Raw genomic sequence first — 18,896 nt, 5'->3', positions numbered from 1 at the left:
AGTCTGAAATGAGCCATTTCAGTTGCAATTGTTGATTAGTAAAATCTATTTTCATGTCAATAAATACAAGAGGATTCTGTTTCTAACTTTGGTCCACGTACAGGAAAGCAGGAGGGATCTGGCCTAGCAACTGCTGAGTGTGCACCAGAATTATCAGAGGAGCACCAAACCCAGCTGAACCTCAGATGGTCTCTGGGCACCTTCAGAGATGACAGCTTTATTAATTTAACAAAAAAATAGGTAGTAAATGTGATGGCAGAATATAAGCAGATGGCAGAATATAAGCAAATGGCAGATACATGAGAAATACATGACAGACGGAAAATAAATGGTAAAATAAGGCAAAATGCAATTCTAGGAGAAGTCAAATCTTTTGGTATAGAAAGAACCACAACTCACTCTGGATTTCAGCTATCAAACACCTGGATTTTATTAGGCTGTGTGATCAACAATACATCATTTCACACTTATAGCCAGTGAAGTAGTGGATTCTGTGTAATGAACCAAACACAGAGTAAAGTTCTGTGTCTCAGCAAGACAAAGGGAAAGAGCAACCAGAAGAGATGAAGTCAGAAACAGAGTTTGGAGCAGATAATTATGGTTAACAGAGAAGCAGTTACATGAAACAATAGGAGTCAACTCCTGGAATGGCATCTGTGGCTATTCAGGAAGAAACATCCAGGGAAACAGAAGACAGGCCTGGGAGGTTTGTTTGTTACACCTTGCTCATGGCTGTAGTTCATAGAACCACAGACTAGGTTGGATTGGATGAGACCTTAAAGCTTTTCATGTTGCTCATGATGTCACTGGCCACATTTAATTCCATCAAGGCTTTATCTTCCTGCCCTGGTCCCTGGATGTCCAGGTAATTTCTCTGTGCTCCTCCCCTCTGACTGCCATGAAGAGAAAGGTGAATCAATGGGGTATAAGATGTAGATAATTACAATTGGACTGGGCAACTGTGGCATTTACTGAAAGAAGATGGAGAATAAACACACTGTGTTAGCACAATTGTAAAAAAGGTAACAATATCATCTCTAAGGCAGGCACTGGGATGGGAAAAGTTAAACGTTTCCACATGAACAGAACAATTTCCACAGTCAGGCTTTTCTTACAGAACTTATCATTTTATAATTTTTTAATTAGGCTGGTTTAATTTATTAATGATTGTTATTAAATTTACAATACTTTTTAGTTCTTAAATAATTCCTGTATTTTATCCTGAGGCAAAATCTCTTTTGCCTCTGGCACTTAAAACCTTCTCACTCATCTGCAATAACTCCACTATCTGACTTGAAACAAAAGAATAAGAATATGGAGCCACACAGGGCAGATATCCAGCACTGTTATAATTTAATACTTCAGCCATTCATCTTGAGAACAGTTTGTGCCATTCATCAGTGTGGAAGCTTTGCTTCATGTTGTCACTGGGGCATCTCTGTGTTATCCAGTGATATCCAGCTCAGTCATGTTTGGGGACCAGCTCCTTTTTCTCCTGCCCATTGATACAGGCTCTTTTACAGGGCAGTTCAAGCAAAAATCTGCTGTTTGTGCTTTGAAGCATGCACCTAAAAAGCCTCTCTTTGTTCTGTGATCAGAGCATCAGAGCAGGGGCCTTAAAGGTTGTAACAAGTCATTCAGTAGCAGAGAGCCTTAAATGGGGAAATGGGGTGACTAACATTTTTCACCTCTCTTTTCCTTTTTTTTTTTTTTTTTTGGCTTTCTACAGTAGTATTAGTCTAAATAAATCCATGGATTAAGACTCAAGAATTAGCTACATGAATAAAACACAACATTTGCAGCTCATTTCTATTCTTCTTTCTCCTCAGGAAAAATTGTGTGTGGATTGATGAGTGCTTTGATTTCTAAGGTTCTGTTTGAAGGAATTGCTTACCATTTATTATTTTCTTTTCTCTTACAAAATATTTAGTCTGCTGTATTGGTGAAATCAGTGCAAGGCATTAACTTGATATAAAACACAAGATGACAATGAATTTGATGACTCTTAGACTGCAGACAAATCTTTGTCTCCTTATTATATTAAGGTATTTCATGTGAGAGAAAAAATGTTTTCGTTGTAAGAGCAAAGTTAAAAATCCCAAATCTTCTTCCAGAGCTTTAAGTGTTTGCTTTGGTCTTGCAGATGTAACTCACCCATGCTGAAATAATACTCCTTGATTCTTCATAGGAAACCCCTGAAGGAGCAAAAAAGAACATTTTTTCATTATGAGGATTTAAATATGGGGTAAGAACAGCTGCAGCTTGTAGCTGTTCAAAGTGTTAATGGCAGTGTAGTCCATTCACTACAATGCCCACATCACATTTGACTTTTGCCCTCAACTGTTTTCTGCTGAAGCTGAGTTTTAGTTCTTTTTCCAATCAAATACGAGTAATAATGTGAGATCTGTGCCCCAGTCTGCCAAACTGAGGATTCAAGACCTTTTAGGACAGTATGTAATTTTTTGTCAGTACAGCAGAGCTCCCGAGTGCTCTTCCTGAGAACTGCACTCAGCTTTCATTTCATAAAAAGCTGGTTGGCTCAGTGCAAAAGAAATTACAGTCCCAAAATAAAATATATTTTGTGTCAGGGGACTTAGCAGTGGACATTTATGCTACCTACTGTGATAAGACAGGCAATGACTTTTCAGGAAAACAAACAAGAGGAAGAATTGTTAGGCATATTTCTATTAATTATTCTGCTTTATCCTTTATCCTTTATCCTGGCTCCTGGCTTTATCCTTCTGTATGCAAAACTTTCTTTTTCCGATACCATTTTCACTAATATTTAATTTGTACAAAGATTTTTTATCTTTAAGGACAGACTCAAAAAAGTAGAAGTAAATGTTCTCTTTTAGGAGGAAATGTTGCTTCATTTCTCAGAAAAAGTACCCTGAATTCCTGAAAATGTTCTTTCTGCAAAATATCTTATCTTCCTGATTAAGGAAGGAATATTCTGTTCTTTGTCTTTCCCAGGTACTGTTTCATTTCATGTTCTCCATGAAAGGAAAAGCATTTTACTACACCTTTGTTTTATTTACTTATTTGGAAATGTCAAATTATTTATGCTTATTATCCTGCACCTTGGAACAATTAGGTTCCTTTGTATAAAAATGGATTTCATCTATAACCCCAAAATTCAGGATCAGGTGAGAGCTCATGTCTGTAAAATCTCCTGTCAGATTTCAGCTCTAAGACACCCTTCCAGACAAAACTAACTCATTCAGTTGTTGGGGTTTTTTTAACATAAGCACAAGTCAGTTATCATTTAGAGACTGGATTATGAGTCCAGGAACTGAAGACATTTGTTCCAGCCTGTCTTCAGTTGCAGAGCTTTCAGATTTCCAGCTTCCTCTCTCCACAGAAGAGCTCTTGTGAAAAGACTTGTGCTACTTTCACCATTCACTTCATCCAGAATTATCTGGAAGAAACTTTCCTCTCTTGGGAAATTTTACCAAAAAAAAAAAAATCAGATTTTAAAATTTTAATAAATTATAATGCCATTTTGTAATGTGAAACATTATTTCCAAGCTGTCCTACTGATGACTCAATGAGCTTCATGAGTGTCAGGGAGTTTATCCTCACGCGATCTTTGTGATGTAAAACAATCAAAACTCATTCTTCCAGTGGAATGATGCACAGAATCATGAAATCATGGAATCCTTAGGGTTGGAAAAGACCTACAAGATCATCAGGACCTACGAGATCATCAGGCCCTATGAGATGCTCAGGACCTATGAGATCATCAGGACCTTTGAAATCATCAGTGTCGGAACCCAGGAATTCCTCTGGCTGCCCTGGAGGACTCGAGCCCCTGCCAGGGGGCTCAGAGACCTTGGCACAGAGCCCAAGACCCCTGTGCCTTTGATTTAGCCCTTGGAAAAAACAACTGCCAACCTTTTATGAATAATTACAAGCCATGACAGTTTAAGTAGAATGATAGTGAATTTATCACGGGGTGAAAAATAGATTTTTGAGGTTTTTAGAATGGGGGTTCAGGGGGCAAGATGGAGGAATCTGGGCGTGTCCAGCCTTTCTCTTTCTTCTTCTTGGCCTCCATCTTCTCCTCTGATGTTGGCACTTTTGGATTGGTTTAGAGTAGAAGCTCACTGTCTAACATAGTTGATAGGTATTGGAAAGTAATTGTAAATATTGTACACGTAGTTTTTAGTATAAAAAGATAACACCACCCCAGGGCAGGCAGAGTGCCTCTGACTGTCCTGCTGAGCGGACCTCAGCTGGCCAAGAGAAAGAATTTTATAGATAAGAAATAATAAACAACCTTGAGACCAAGAACTAAAGAGCTCTGACTCCTTCTTTGACTGCCGGGCTGGGAAAAGAGACTTTCTAACACATCTCGGGGTCACTGTGAGCAGCAAGAGATCCCGAGACATCAGGACCTCCAAGATCATCCAGCTCATCCTCTGAGTGATCACCACCATGTCAAGTAAACCATGGCACAGCCAGCACCACTGGGACAGACCAAATGTTCCACTGGACACCATGAACAAAGTGAGCTTGGGAATCTCCAGGTCTTTTTAGTTGTTGATGTCACTGTTTACTTGTGGAGCCTCACCCTTTAAGTGTTCCTGGAAACAATATTCTCAACACTCAGGCAGGACCAAGAGACCAGAGGAGGGAAGACGTGGTCTGGTTACAGGGAGGGCAGCCTGGGTTAAATGCCTGGTCTGCACACTTTGATTGAGTTCTTTTAAATGGGCAATGGGAAGCAGTGTGGTAACTGCAAAGTCAGTTTTTATTTGTTTTCCAAGGACTCTCCATGAGCTACTTGTCAAGTGGAGTTTTCTCTCTTTTTCTTTCTTTACTTTTTCCTTCTTTACTTTTTCCTTTCCTTTCCTTTTTCTTTTCCTTTTTCCTTTCCTTTTTCCTTTCCTTTCCTTTCCTTTCCTTTCCTTTCCTTTCCTTTCCTTTCCTTTCCTTTCCTTTCCTTTCCTTTCCTTTCCTTTCCTTTCCTTTCCTTTCCCTTTAACTTTAGTTTATTTTATTTATTTTTATTTTGTTTCTAATTTCTTTTTGTTTTATTGTGGTTTTTTTTTCCCTCTTCTTTTCCTTCTACTTCTCTTTTGTTCTCATCCCTCTTCTTTCCCTTTTCTTATTTGCAAAAACACTTTTTAGGAAGCAGAGAGATAAAATCCCACCAGAAGAAAAGAAGTGATTTCCTGGGGGCAATGTCACTGCTAATATGACACGTCCAAAAGCAGATGTTGGTTGCTTCAGGCTGCCCTATGATATTTTTTTTAATCTTTGACAGTGCATCATGGGGACTGGGAGAACTGTATTCATAGAGATCTGAAGTTGGTAACAATATTGCAAAATTCATGCTGTCCTGAATAAACTGCTCAGTAATAGCCTTACCCTCTGCACAAGGCTTTCAACAGGGCTCCAGCTGAACGAGACATGTAATTCAGAGCAGATGAAGCATAAAAACCCATAAATATTGTACAATGGCTCCAAAAGGATCATGCATGACTGCATACATCCTAATTGTCCTTGGTTTGTGTGTAGATTCAGCAGTGCAAACACCAGCGCCGTGCCATGAGCGCTACCAACATGGATTTCTAAACTAACCTCAGGAAACAGTGTGGGAAAACAATGCTTGATTATTAGTGCATGATGTTGACCCAGAAAAAGCTTCCCAAGTGTTCATCTGGCAGCACAGCAGGCTCATTGTCTGTAATAAAGGAACTATTTCTGAAGGAAAACACTACAAAATATAAACAGGAGGGAAAACCTTTGGAAACCCAGGGCACACTGGGAATATTTCTCTGTCTGCTCTGGGGTGCCCTGACCCCCAGGGCAGCACTGACTCTGACCCTCATTCATGGAGAAAGTTTCCTAAACTCCAAAATAGACTGGAATCTACAAAAGTGTGAAATAGATTATAGAGAGTAGTGTAGGTGTATCACTTGGGGAGAAATTGAGGTTTTGGGATTTTTAGTGTGTTGTGGATGGAAGCAAGATGGAGGGCACAGGGTGTCATCCTGGGTTTCTTCTTCATGCTTCTTCTTCCTTTTTCTTCATGGGTTTGGGTGGCATTTTGTAATTGGGCAGAAAAGTCTGCATTGTGGGCTCTGTGGGATCAGTTATTGGGTGAAAGGGGAAATAATCTAGGTGTCATTTTTTAATTGGATAGTTTAGTCTTAAAAGACCTTGGAAGAAGAGATTGTTGGCCATTTTGTGCCTTCTGATGAAAAGCTGCACAACTCACAGTAGTGAGACTGTTTTACTGATAAGAAATAACAAACACCTGAGTCCAAACATGAATTATTGTCTCGAGTGCCTTCAGTCCAGACCCAGAGAAACCCACAACTGGTACCCCCACAAAAACCCAAAAAATTCAATAAGGTGTATAAGAGCTGGATGTTGCACACATGCAATGCACAGGAGGCTGTGCTGCAGGGAGGGTTGCCGTGGAGACTGAAGGATGATAGCAAAAATGCAATAAGATCTGAGAGTGAGGTGCTGGGAGCATCCCAAACCAGCACTCAGCTCCTACAGAAGTAGGGGCAAGTTGAGATCTGTCCCTCTTTCTTGCTAAAGCAGGCTGGCACTGGGCAAGATGAGACTGGGAAAGGCAGCAAGAGTGGCACAGGAGCCACCAGGAGGTGTCACCTTCACAGGAGCTGCTCCCCAAGAAGCAACCATCCCAGGAAGAAAAGGATTTCATTACTGCTCACCAAGACTGCTGCCAGTGCACAGCTTTCCTTTCTCAGAATGAGGAGTAAATGACTTGGCCTTTTAAATAAAATATCTTCAGCATGTCCAGCTGGTGAATCATGAGTCCTGTGTCCTACTCCCATCTCTGATAAAACCTTCCCTTTCTACAACAGGGAATATTAAAAGAGTTGCTGCTTCCTTTCTTGCAACTAGTACCACAGCTGGAGCAGGGAGTGCTCAGGATGAGCCTTGTTATTCTGTGCAGCAGAGCACAGAGGTGGCAGCCCCATCCCCTGTTCCCATCCCCTGTTCCCATCCCCTCTTCCCATCCCCTGTCCCCACACAGAACACAGTGGTGGGGCACAGTGAGGGACGCTCACAGGTTGTCACAGTGGGTTTAAAGCTCCACCTCAAAACACAGGACTGAAATCCTGTCCCCAGAATCAATCCTATGAGAGTCCTTCAAAGAGCACAGTGAGGCCACAGTTCTCACATTAAATGTTAACTCCAGCAGAGGAGATGCTGCTTGCATGGTCAGCTGAGGCTTTGGGGACTGAGGCTGCTCAACCCCAAGTGTTCTTTTCTGATGGCTTTTCATGTTCACCATGACCCAGCCACCCTGAGCCCACACAGAATCCCACTGACCAAACGGTGCCAGGGGTAGGATTCAGGTGGATGTGAGGATCTCTCATTCCTAAATCAAATCACTCTTCTCTTCCTTGCCCCAAATGGTGACACCAAGCTAAAACCTGGCTAATAAAAAGCCAGACTAGTTACATTCATGGGTATTTTTTCTTTGCATCCTTTTGACCTTTAAATTATTGCTCCTTTTTCCTTTTTCTGTTTCTTTCTTTTTTTTTGCTTTTGACTGCACTTCTCATTTATCCTGCTGCTGAGTTTTCTAGCAAGGGAAACTAATTGGCTTCCTACATACTTGACTCTGGGAATGAAATTATGTGTTTATAGTCCAATAAGGTAGGATCTAGAACCCTGCAGATAAACAGGCAGTGAACCAGTTTATCAGTATAGATACCATAATAGGTGTAAGTGCTGGTAAAATTATATAATCAGGAATTGCTGATTAAAAAAAAAAAACCCTAAAAAAAAAAAAAAGCCAAAGAAACAAAACCAGAAAATTGCAGGTCCCAAAGCACTTTCAAAGCCTACAGTCCTGGAGAAATTCTTCCTGTACAAGAAGCTGAATTTTCTTTCATGTGCACAGCACATTGTTCAGTATGGAAACAGTATTGAAATAATTACCTGTTATTAAAGGAAAATTATTGGGACCACTTTTGGTCCAAAATTACAATGTGTAGTTGATTAATGGGGCATGCCCATGAGGAGAAATAGAATTTATAAATGAAACCCTGAAAGCTGCTAAAAAATTCTTAAAATGCCTAAGAATTATTTTTCTCTGAGCAGTTGTGATGGATGTATGAGACCATTTATCATAGCCAAGAAGTTTATGGTTTTTAATCAGGTAAGAAAGTTAAACAGTAGAGAAAACTTATACATAACTTCTAAATCATTGAAATTATTTCTTGTTATACCTATGGAAAAGCAACTCCTTCCACATATTACTAAGTTCTGCTCTCCTTTTAGTCATTGGTTTATCAACACCTCTCTGAGTAATAGAATATTATTTCTTGCAAATCATCCTATCATGCACACATAAATAAAAGATAGTAATCACCTGCTCCCTGTAAATAGCTCTGCTTATCAAGTACTGGGAATTTTTTAACTTGTTTTTAATTTTAAAAATGTCCATTTGGAAAAAGCATATCAGTAATATGCAGTACCAAACTCTTCTGAGGTTACATATGCAGGTATTTCTTGTGCCAAAATGAAGGTGATATAATCAATCTAAATCCTTTTTGCTACCCTGTGCTTCCATGCAGTCTTTAACTCTGTGTAATTTTTTTTTCCTCACCATAGGAATTCAATGTTTTTCAATCAGCATTTTGGATGGTTATTGAGGAAATGTGAGCAAGAGACCTGAAGCTCTCACTCAGAAGTCTGGATTCTGTAAATCTTTTTGAATTCAAGGTTTGCCAGATGAAATGCAGAAGGAGACCTTAATGTTCTCTATATTCATTATATAAATGTATAATCCATAAATTTCATTAGTTGCTGTAATTTACCTATTGAATTAGCAGATCTAGGGGAGTTGCTTTAGCAGTACACAAACTCTAACGATTACCAAGGTGTTGCTCCAGTGTTTCCTCAATATTCCACTTCTTCCAAGTGCATCACAGTATGACTGCTTCAGGAAAGTCCATATTTTGATGACATGGTGGATTGAGCCTGTTTGTACCCCTGCTAAATGAAATACAACATAATACAGTTTCTTTATAAGCTAATTTTCCTGGTTCATGCTGTGTTTTGTGGCTTAGATGGTCTTCTTTTTGACCCCACAACACCTATCCATTACAAAATCACTTGTCATACACACAATCTGTGAAAAATTGAGAACTTTGAATCTTAAATCCTTCAAAACTAGCTAGACTCGGAAACATGACAGTGCCTTGTGAAGAAGCACATATTTTTAAATAAGGGAAAAACTAAGGATTTAAAAAATTCACACGTTTTATATTCATCAGGTTGTCATTCCTATGTCAGACTTTGGCAAATTTTGCTGGAATCTGCCTACTATATCATCAGTGAGAAGTAAAAATAAATACACATCAAGTGTGGCTGCTTCTTCACCTTGATACTAATCAACCACCCCACCTGCCTGGGATCTCAATCCTTGCAGGCATCACTATTCAAGGTGTGAATAGTTGAAAGTTGGTTTTGGCACCTTGCTTTGATTGCAATCCTTCCCTCCACAATGTGTGGTTTGATCCTTTGCATACCCAAAGAAGCTTTTAGGAAGTGCCAGGCTTTAAAAAAATCCTTTACCCTCTTCCTGTTAGACTTGTGATTTCTACAAGATATCAGCCTTCAACTTTGCACTCCTATTGATCAGCTGCTTTTCCTATCAACACTTCTACCCTTCACATCCACTGCTGAAAAAGTCACTCTAAACATTTGTGAAGAACTTCTATTATCAGTTTCAAATAGTTTTTTAAAACCTGCCTTGTCTCAGATTACCTATTCCTCCAGTTTTTTGCAGCTACATGGAAAGCATTTTTTTTTAAACACAGCTTTCTCAGTGTCTTTATAAATTTGTGTCTTACTGCTGGGATAACTCACCACACACAGCTTGTTGACCTAAAGATCACAAACACCATCCTTTTTCTCCTTTGCACCACTCTTTCCTATGCACTGATCTTTAATTAGAGCTCTTAAGACTACAATCAAGGCTTGAATGATGCAATTAAGATTAATATTCATAACAATTTTGGTATAGTGAGCCTCTAACAAAAACTACCAATTGTTTTGGAGGAACACATGCAAGCTTAGATATTTAAATCCCAGCTGCCTCAGTCCCGTGACTTTAAATATTTAAATCTCAGCTCCCTCAAGGAATGAAATAACTATCCCAAGGAATAATGCATTGGATGATGAGTAGACCAAGTCACTTGCTGGACATACTTTTATTCCTTTCTGTGATTTATGACACAGCAGCACCAGTCCTTACAGCTCCATGGCTGTTTGAATATAAAGCCTGAGTTTCAATAAAAATCCTGGCACCTATCCTCTGGAGGGGCTGGCAAGGAGAAAGCCTTGCTCCAAAGCACACTGTGCTCTTGAGTTTCAGCCCAGCAATCTCTGCTTGAAGGGTTGCACTGCTCAGAATCATCATGGGAATCTGTGATGTGGTCAGCAGGGTATGACAAAAAAGGCAACTGGAAGAAGAAAAGCAGAAATGCACTAAAGCAAGCTGAGAATTGTCATAAAAAAGCACCCAGGCAGTGAGGGGAACTGTCATGGAGCTCCTTAGTGATGCTGGGGGACGTATCTCAGAAAGGTCTGGGTTATTTGCTTGAGACAATAAATAAAGAAATAGATACTCAAGTAAAAGCACTGAGGAAGCTTTCTAAAGTTGAGTGGATCAAAAAGCATTGCAAAACCAGACTCACATTCAGATCTGTGGGATGTGTTTGCCAAGTAACAAAAGATTGCAGTTCCTTTCATGTGAGGGAAAATATGTGTATCCTTCTGCAAGGTAAACAAACCCAAAGCAGCTGCAGATTCCAGGAAGCTGAAGCCAGACCAGACACAACTGCTGGCTGGTCACTCAGGATTCCTGCAAATACCTTCAGCAATCTCCTTTTTACCTGTCAGGTATTATTGCCAGAGCATTTATGTAGTTATTCAGTTTATTCAACTATTCTGTTGGAAATACGAAGTTTTATTTTTTTTTTTTCTTTTTGAGGTAGAGAAAATTCCTTCCTTCTGGAGGAAAAATGTGGGAGGGACACACAAAGCTCTTAAGACATCAAAAAGTTTAAAAAGTGCCTGTTCAATACAGACAAAAACACAATGTACTCACTTTGTTAAGTTTATCCAGAGCTGCTTCAGGGCACTTCCAGCCTGGCTGCTTCAATTAAAAAACTCACCACAAAATAGACAAAATCATATTTCTCCTATACCTTACATTGCCTACATCCTCCATGGAGGTCAAGTGGGACAAGGCATTGATATGGAAATTACAGGAATAATTCTAGGAGTTCACCAAGGAGATCTTGGAGCTACAAAGCCCCCTGCAGAACAAACTATCCCATTCTGTACTCTCCCACCTTTATGGATGTGAACAACTGGAATGCACATCTCATAAATGACTGTCCTGCAGAGAAACACTGTGTGTGCTCAAGGCATACACTGCAAGAAGTGAAACTGCTCTGTCACAAGGTTGGACATTAACATTTCCTCATGAAAAGGCTGGTCAGACATTGGAATGGACTGCTCAAGGGAGTGGTGAAGTCACCATCCCTGGAAATATTCAAAAAACACATAAATGTGGTGCTTAGGGACATGGCAGTTCTGGGTGAGTGTTTGGGCTCAATGATCTCAGAGGCCTTTTCCAACCTAAACAGTTCTGTGATTCTGTAAGAAACACAGATTAGAATATGTATTAATTAGGTAGAGTGAAGAGTGCATTCTTTTGGTGGCTTTTTTAAGGACACAAACCCATCATTTTTTACCCATTGAGTAGTTCCACGCATCAAGTGAGATATTTCATGACTGTTTTTCTGTTGGGGAAGAGCTACAGAGAAAATGTACTGTGAACATAGCTCAGCAGAGAGCAGGAGGGTAAGAGACAAAGTTGGGACCTTTGAGTCCTCTTTGAATCACGTAACTTTGGCTGCAACAAAAATTTAAGATGCAGAAAACTCCTAACCACTAGTGCTGTTTGCTGTACAACAGAATAGTGTTGGAATAAATGTCTGGTGACCAAGAAGTTCTGTGGTGCAGTGCTGACTTGTGCTGGAGTGTTTCTGCCACCAGCAGCCTCCAGAGCACACTAAATCAACATTTTCTGTTGGCTGTGGGAAGTTGTACAGTTATGACCACCAGACCTTGCTCCCTTGGTCACTTTATCACTTGCCTCCTCACGCTTGGCCCTGCTGTTCCTCTGCCCTTTTCCACCCTCACAACATTGCTGCAGGTTCCTTTTCCAGACTGAGGCAGGGTAGATATTTATTCTGTGTCTAAAGACATCTCTTTGGGGAAAATAATTGCATTACTCAATTTTGTCCACCTCCCCTTTCCTCACAACGCTTTAGCCTCGATGCCAAACACAGAAAAGTTAGAACATCTGGTTTCGTGTTCTTTTCTAAGGCAGACATGGACTTCAAAACAGAACCCTTTTCTTATATTGGATCCATTGCTATACCAGTTATGGAGTGCACAAGTCCTTTACAACCCTAACAAAAATCTCCCAGTGTAGTAAATCAGATTTTCCACCAAAAATTTGTCTAGCCATATTTCCATTTTGTCAGTCAAGGTGGCACCTCATGTGCCACAGGAGTGATGGACTCTGACTTGGCTTCAGCTTTGAGGTACACACTGAAATTCCTTTTCCACAAAGACCAGATCATTCCCTGCTGACTGTAGAGTATATCCCTGAATAGGGAAATGGGATTCTTTGCTATCAGAGTATCAATGCAATCCATACTTTTTTTTTTTTTTTTTTTTTTTTTTGCTTTTGGTCCTTGAAGTCCATCTACTGCTGTTGTAAAATTTTTACATGCAGATTTCCTGTAGCTGCCATGAATTAGATGATAATAATAATAATAACAACAACATGAAATAAGGATTACTTGAGTTTAGCATTAGAGGAAAGTAAAACTGACTGAGCTGCTGTCTTCCCTTTCATGGCATTCCTCTCATTCCATGAGATCAAGTATTTTGTCTTTTGAATTATTATCAGCCAAACAGATGGCAAGAGCCCAAGTGTGCCTCACTTACAGGTATTTTCAGAAAGCTTTTCATTAAAGGATAATGGGATAAATTCAATATGCAGCCACATGAAGGTACAGACAGCCTGTGCCCCTGGAATTACTCCATATATAAGCTGGGAAAAAACCCACACAGAGCAGAATTTGGTCCATTATCTTTAGGATTAATGCCTGAATGACATAGATCTGTCAGCTTTTCCTGCAAATGTAACTGTATTGCACTTCATTATGGATATTATTAATTAACACTCCATTTGCAGGTGATCTAATCAGTTAATATATGCCTTTGAAAAATGTAATATTGCCCTACTGCAAATGAATGTTTAAGCTGACTTGTAGAAATCTATTTCTGGCCCTTTTCATTCCAATATTCCTATTTCTAACTTCATTGCTTCAACATTTGGCAGGGAACACTTAGACTGTGTCAGGCATCCCGTGATCAGTATCCATGGGCTAAAAATGTTGGGAGAAACCAGTGTGAAAGCTGCAGGGTTTCCTCTAAAAGTACTAGCTCTCTGTTTGAGCTCCCTCTCAAACAGCATATTTGACAAGCAAAAAATTAAATAAATTATCAACAGTTTTGCTAAGATGCATTCCTGTCAGCATGAGTGAGTTCTCACAGATTTTGAATGGACATGTATGAAGATGTAAATCAGGGGAGAAAATGAATGGGAAGTGCAGCAAAATCCATTTAGGAGAAGTTCTTCATTTATGCAGAAATAATAAAGAGTCTCAAATTCATGATTAAACATAAAAATTATGAGAGACCTTTACTCCTCCTCTGCCAGTATTTCCACACTTCTTGCTTTGTGTGAAGCTGTAATTTGTTGATTAAATTAACATTTTCTATAGGCATGTTCATGGAATGAGCAGCAAGGGTTATTACAGTCTTAAAGCAGTTTCCCTGGCATTTTACAAGGCAAGCATAAATCGCATTTCGAATTTCAGAGTTTCCACTTCCCTTGAGGGCCTTCAGTGAGAAATGTGCTAACTTAGGCAAAAGAACATGAAATGCCTGTATTTTTGGAACACTGTTGGAAGAGTAAAGTAACTATAGGATGAAGGAATATTTGGGAAAAAACCCAGCATGGGTACCTTAGTTGGTGGCCTAGAATTTAGGTCTTTTGCTAAGTTTAGAAACATTGCAATATTTATTGATTTACCAGATTATTATCCTGCTTTCTGTACTGCCTCAGAAAGAAGACTGAACCATGTATATAAAAGGTTAAGGAGTAGAATAAAAAAAATAAAAACTATCTGGAGTACAAATTACAAATTTGTCAGCCCAGATATTCTCAAGCAGTTGGAACCAATCAACAGCACACCAGATTATCAGCAATGCATCACAGTGTCATTCACTATGTAAATATTCATATAGAGAAATAAAAGCTGCTCAGTCACAATTGTTTGTTTACAAGAAAAACAGGGACAAAGTATCATCAGTTTGAGGGACATCATCAGAAGAGGGACAGTTATAAGTACATGGAGGTTATGTAAATGCTCAGGAAAAGTTTTGTAGTTTAGACAGAGATATGTTAATGGCTTAGCTACACATAACTAGAATATATTTTATACTTCCATCAGAATCATAGAATGGTTTGGGTTGGAAGGGACCTTAAAGATCATCCATTCCACTCCCTCTCTCCATGGGAACACCTTCCCAGGGTACTCCAAGCCCTGGCCTTGGGCACTTCCAGGGATCCAGGGGCAGCCTCAGCTTCTCTGGGCACCCTGTGCCTACCCTCACAGAGAAAAATTTCTTCCTAATATCCAACCTAAACCTGAAGCTTGAAAAATTCAGACAAAAGCCCATATTTCAACAATGACAGTAACTGGAACAGTTTATCTCAACATCCCTTCAAATAATGCCACCAGGACTCAGATTCAGCTCTATCTGAACATCAACCCACAAGCATCATCTTTGCTATCTCTGATCCTTTTCCTTATCATGGTGTAGGTATGGCTACAGCTTCCTCTCCTCAGTGTCATGTATTTGTTTTCCAGTCAAAACCCAATTCATTATGCTTCTTGAGCACATCTCTGCTCCACAAGCAGATGATCTGAGATCATCTTCAGGAGCCAGGCTTGCCATGCATGCAAACAGATGATTTGTAGCAACAGAGCTGGATTTGGAACAAGGCCCTAATGATTTATCCACGAGGCTAGGTGGGATTGCAAGCTTAAATCTACTGCAACAGCTTCTTTCTTGCCACTCTGGGATAGATAAATAGCAGCATGGAAGGAAAGCAAAGTACTCCCAGACCACGCCACTCTCATCCCAGAATAGTCAGTCCTGGTTATTACTGCACTTCTAGAGCATGATATCTTCCAGAATGAAATTTATAGTCATTTTGAGTACCTCCTTGCAAAAAGAGAGGAAAATGAGCCTAGTGGGGCAAAGATTTGCCTTGCAAAATCTCATGAATTTTCAAGTCTCCCCTAAAAGCCAGGTTACACTGGCTGCATGATGCCAAAGGGTTGATGAGAGTCAGAATACTTCTGGAAAAAGGAATGAAAGTAAAATACCAAAACTAAGCTGAAAAATGAGAGAAGGCAGAACACGTCCCACACACACATTTATGTCAGTGGCACACATACATATTAAGACTACAATGCCAGTTCCATACCCAGCTGGCTCTGCTGCAGCAGCTCTCTCCTTTCACACTCCTGGCTTGCACCTTACTCTTAGCTGCTCTTCATTTCTTTTAGCTTCACTGGGCCAAATTCCAATTACCTGGAGAGAGAGAAAAAGTGGGATGGCTGAGAACATGGACAGAAATAGTAGTTGAATCTTGATGGACCTACCAACAGCTGCAGCAGCTTAATTTCTATAAAATATTATTACTTTTTCATCTTCAGATAAACAAATGTGACATGCAATGACTGGGATAGATGAGACAAATGGTAATGGATAAAGATGCCACCTCACTATATCCCAATGGATGTAACTGGGGAGCTGCAGTTTGGTCTTTTTCTTTTTACATGTAAAGGATATTTTCTTTATGTCAGTTTTGGTCTTGTCAAAGAGAATGAGTTGTAAATTTAGAAAAAATTGCTTTGCTTGACATTCATTTCTTCATTACCAGAATAGATTTGGAGTACTTAAAAAAAGCTTTCACAGAGTGACTGCTTGAATGAGTGAAGTTAAAAAAAATTAGCAACAATAAAAAACCCTAAATACAATCAAGAGAGATTATAAATGTCTCATTAAAATTGATGACAAAAGCTCACTCCCCCTCATCAGCATCCAAACCCTTAATCCCAAAAAGGAATAGGACATTAAAAAGCTTCCTTAGAGTTAACATGCTACCAAATTTTTCCTTCCAAGCCTATGCAACCATAGAGGCCCAACTCCTGCAGAATTATCAGTGTTGATTCACCAGGAATTACAACATGACAGAAGCAACAAAACTAGCAGGTGAACTTTCCCATAACATTAACCACAAACACTCCTTTGTGTAATAGTATTTTCCACTTTTCATCTTCAGCAGCCATTTCAAACAGTGTAATTTTGCTAAGTGCTGACTAAGAGAACCTGATAACTGCCTGCAAAGGATATTAGGAAAGGAGAGTAAAATTTTAGGTCCTCCAGGGGAGCATTACTAAAAGTAAGGGAATGCAATCAAAACTAGAAAAATCAGTGGCCCCATCCTCTTAACACCCACCAAGCAATATCACACTTCCTATAAGGAGTCCCTAATTAATTGTTGTGTCTGGTTTTTGATAACACTTGTCAGGTATTTATAGAGCATCATGCTCTTGCTCATTGCCAGGTGAGGCAGCATTAATGGACTGGTTTCTGTAGGAAATGTGAGTCCACACTGTGTGTTTACTGTGTAAGTCATTAGGCTATCTAACAGCTTAATAGGAACTGACTTTGAAATGTTTAATTTTGTGTATTTAATCTTACAAGTGAAGTGTGAAAACCCCAGAACTGAGGCTGTTGGAAAGTACCTGCAGTGAAAAAGCTCAGTGCAGTTGTTTCAGAAGTCCTTCAATCTGAATATTTTTCTATACACCCTCCAGGCCATTTGCAGGCCACCAGAACTAATCATCCAATTTCCAGTGCATTATTAGACCCTTTTTCCTGAGTGCAACGTGGGAAATGGCTGCTGATTACATGGATTTTTCAGGCAGTGGCAAGAGGCTATTTTGTGCCACTGGCTTTCTCAGCCACCCCATAAGGTGACAGATGCTGATGTGGAAATGACCAGGAGGAAATTACTACAGACTTCCTTCAGGTCCCTGGAAATGATGGCACCCAGGAGCACCACCAGATTTACCCTAGGCTGCCACCCAGTTTGAGCCTGGCTTTGAGGGATATGCCTTGGGAAGAGGTCTGCAAAGAGCAGCTGGAAAAATAAGTCACTGGCAGAAGTCTGCTGCTGGGTGACATCTTCTCAGACTCTCCTTTGGTCCAAGGAGCTGAAATAAACATGGGCAGGAGATCTTTCTCCTTTTTAATGCCTTTTAACGCCTTTATTAAAAGTGATCAGCTGAGGTGGGAAGAACTGACGGGTCCGCACTCATGCCGCCGCTGCTCCCAGGAGCGACTCTGAGGAGAAGGAAAAGTGCAGCTTTGTCCACTGGTCTGTGGGCAGAGCTGGGGGTTCCATCCTCATATGAGCATCAGGAGATTCCCTCATATTCTAGTTAAACATTTGAGGTCCTCTGTCTAGCAGACATCCTTAGGTTAAGGTGAGGGGTAAAAAGGGTCTTGGCAGGTACTAGATTCTGTTCCTCATGTCTAGACATCACTTTGATTCATCCATCTTGTGTTGGCTCATTGTTTTAGGGGTTTTTGGCTAGGTTTGGTGAGGGGTTTTGCCCATTGCATGCTGGATCTGATGTCATTTGCATGTTGACTCGATGTCCCTTCACCATCTGGGCGCCATCCTCCAGGAAGCAGCAGGGTGTCACTCGACAAAAGGGGGAATTCTAAACCATCAAGGACAGGTAGTTAATGAAAACTACAGGTGATTACAATAACAAGCAGTTAGAACTACACCCCGGCAGCAACTGGCCCAACCTGTGAACTCTGCAACCTTTTAAAAAAAATGGGCAGCTTTTCTACTCATAACAGGAGCCACTGAACACAGGTTTTATGCCTCGTGGTCAGCACACTGGATATGTGCAGTAGATTTTGGTGGGTAGTAGTGGGCATCTTCTCGCTTCAAAGGGGTATTTAAGACCTGATCTGCCTGATGGAGGCAGAGCACGGCTAAGGGAGAAGCCTGAAAGCTGTAGCCAAATAAATCAAGTCTCATCATCTGCCTTTTGATCACAGAACTCACATTAGATATAGAAATTGGATATTAGATGCTAGGAAATTCTCTGGATTCTAATGAAACCTCAGGTCTTTAGGTCCTCTTCAAATTAGCACAATTTTTTACCTGAATGACTGCAACTAAAGAGAGTTAGGTATGCACTTCTCAGCTGCAGAAAACTGAGGACTGCTCTCCTTCTTTTGGGAAGCTCAACTTTCTTTTTTCCAATTGTGCTTCATCTTCCTTATTCCTCCTCACATACATTAGCTCCTACCTAAATCCTTCACACTGCATTTAGAACCAAATAAAGCATTAATATGTTCATCTGTGTGAAATGTTCTCTTAACTATTACCTCGGGCAGTCATTTTGTTGGATCTGATAGGGGAATACATTGACATTGTTAAGGTTAATGACCCAATGATTAACAATACACATTTTGCAGCTCAGTGCTCCCAGCCACTGTTTCAGAGTAATGTGAACAACGACGTGTATTATGCTACAATATATGGAATGGAGTCTCTCTTCCCACATAATAAGTGCTGTAAAAGAAATCAGCCCATGCTGAAATTGGTAGTTTGAAAAGATGGACACAGTTTTATACTTATC

General features: G+C 40.0%; 1 long non-coding RNA gene across 1 annotated transcript in view; it reads right to left on the bottom strand.

Moving 5' to 3' along the window:
* Positions 1-482: 482 nt before the first annotated feature.
* Positions 483-18,896, bottom strand: part of LOC136556195 (uncharacterized) — a 40,110-nt gene continuing 21,696 nt past the window's right edge. Inside the window, exons 2-4 of the long non-coding RNA XR_010783585.1 lie at positions 15,650-15,756; positions 2,155-2,195; positions 483-971 (exon numbers count right to left, since the gene is read on the bottom strand). This is a non-coding gene — a long non-coding RNA (uncharacterized lncRNA). The remainder of the gene's footprint in view (positions 972-2,154; positions 2,196-15,649; positions 15,757-18,896) is intronic.

Source organism: Molothrus aeneus, chromosome 4, assembly GCF_037042795.1.
Source record: "Molothrus aeneus isolate 106 chromosome 4, BPBGC_Maene_1.0, whole genome shotgun sequence".
Classification (NCBI taxonomy): domain Eukaryota; kingdom Metazoa; phylum Chordata; class Aves; order Passeriformes; family Icteridae; genus Molothrus; species Molothrus aeneus.
This window is presented reverse-complemented; position numbering and strand designations above follow the sequence as displayed.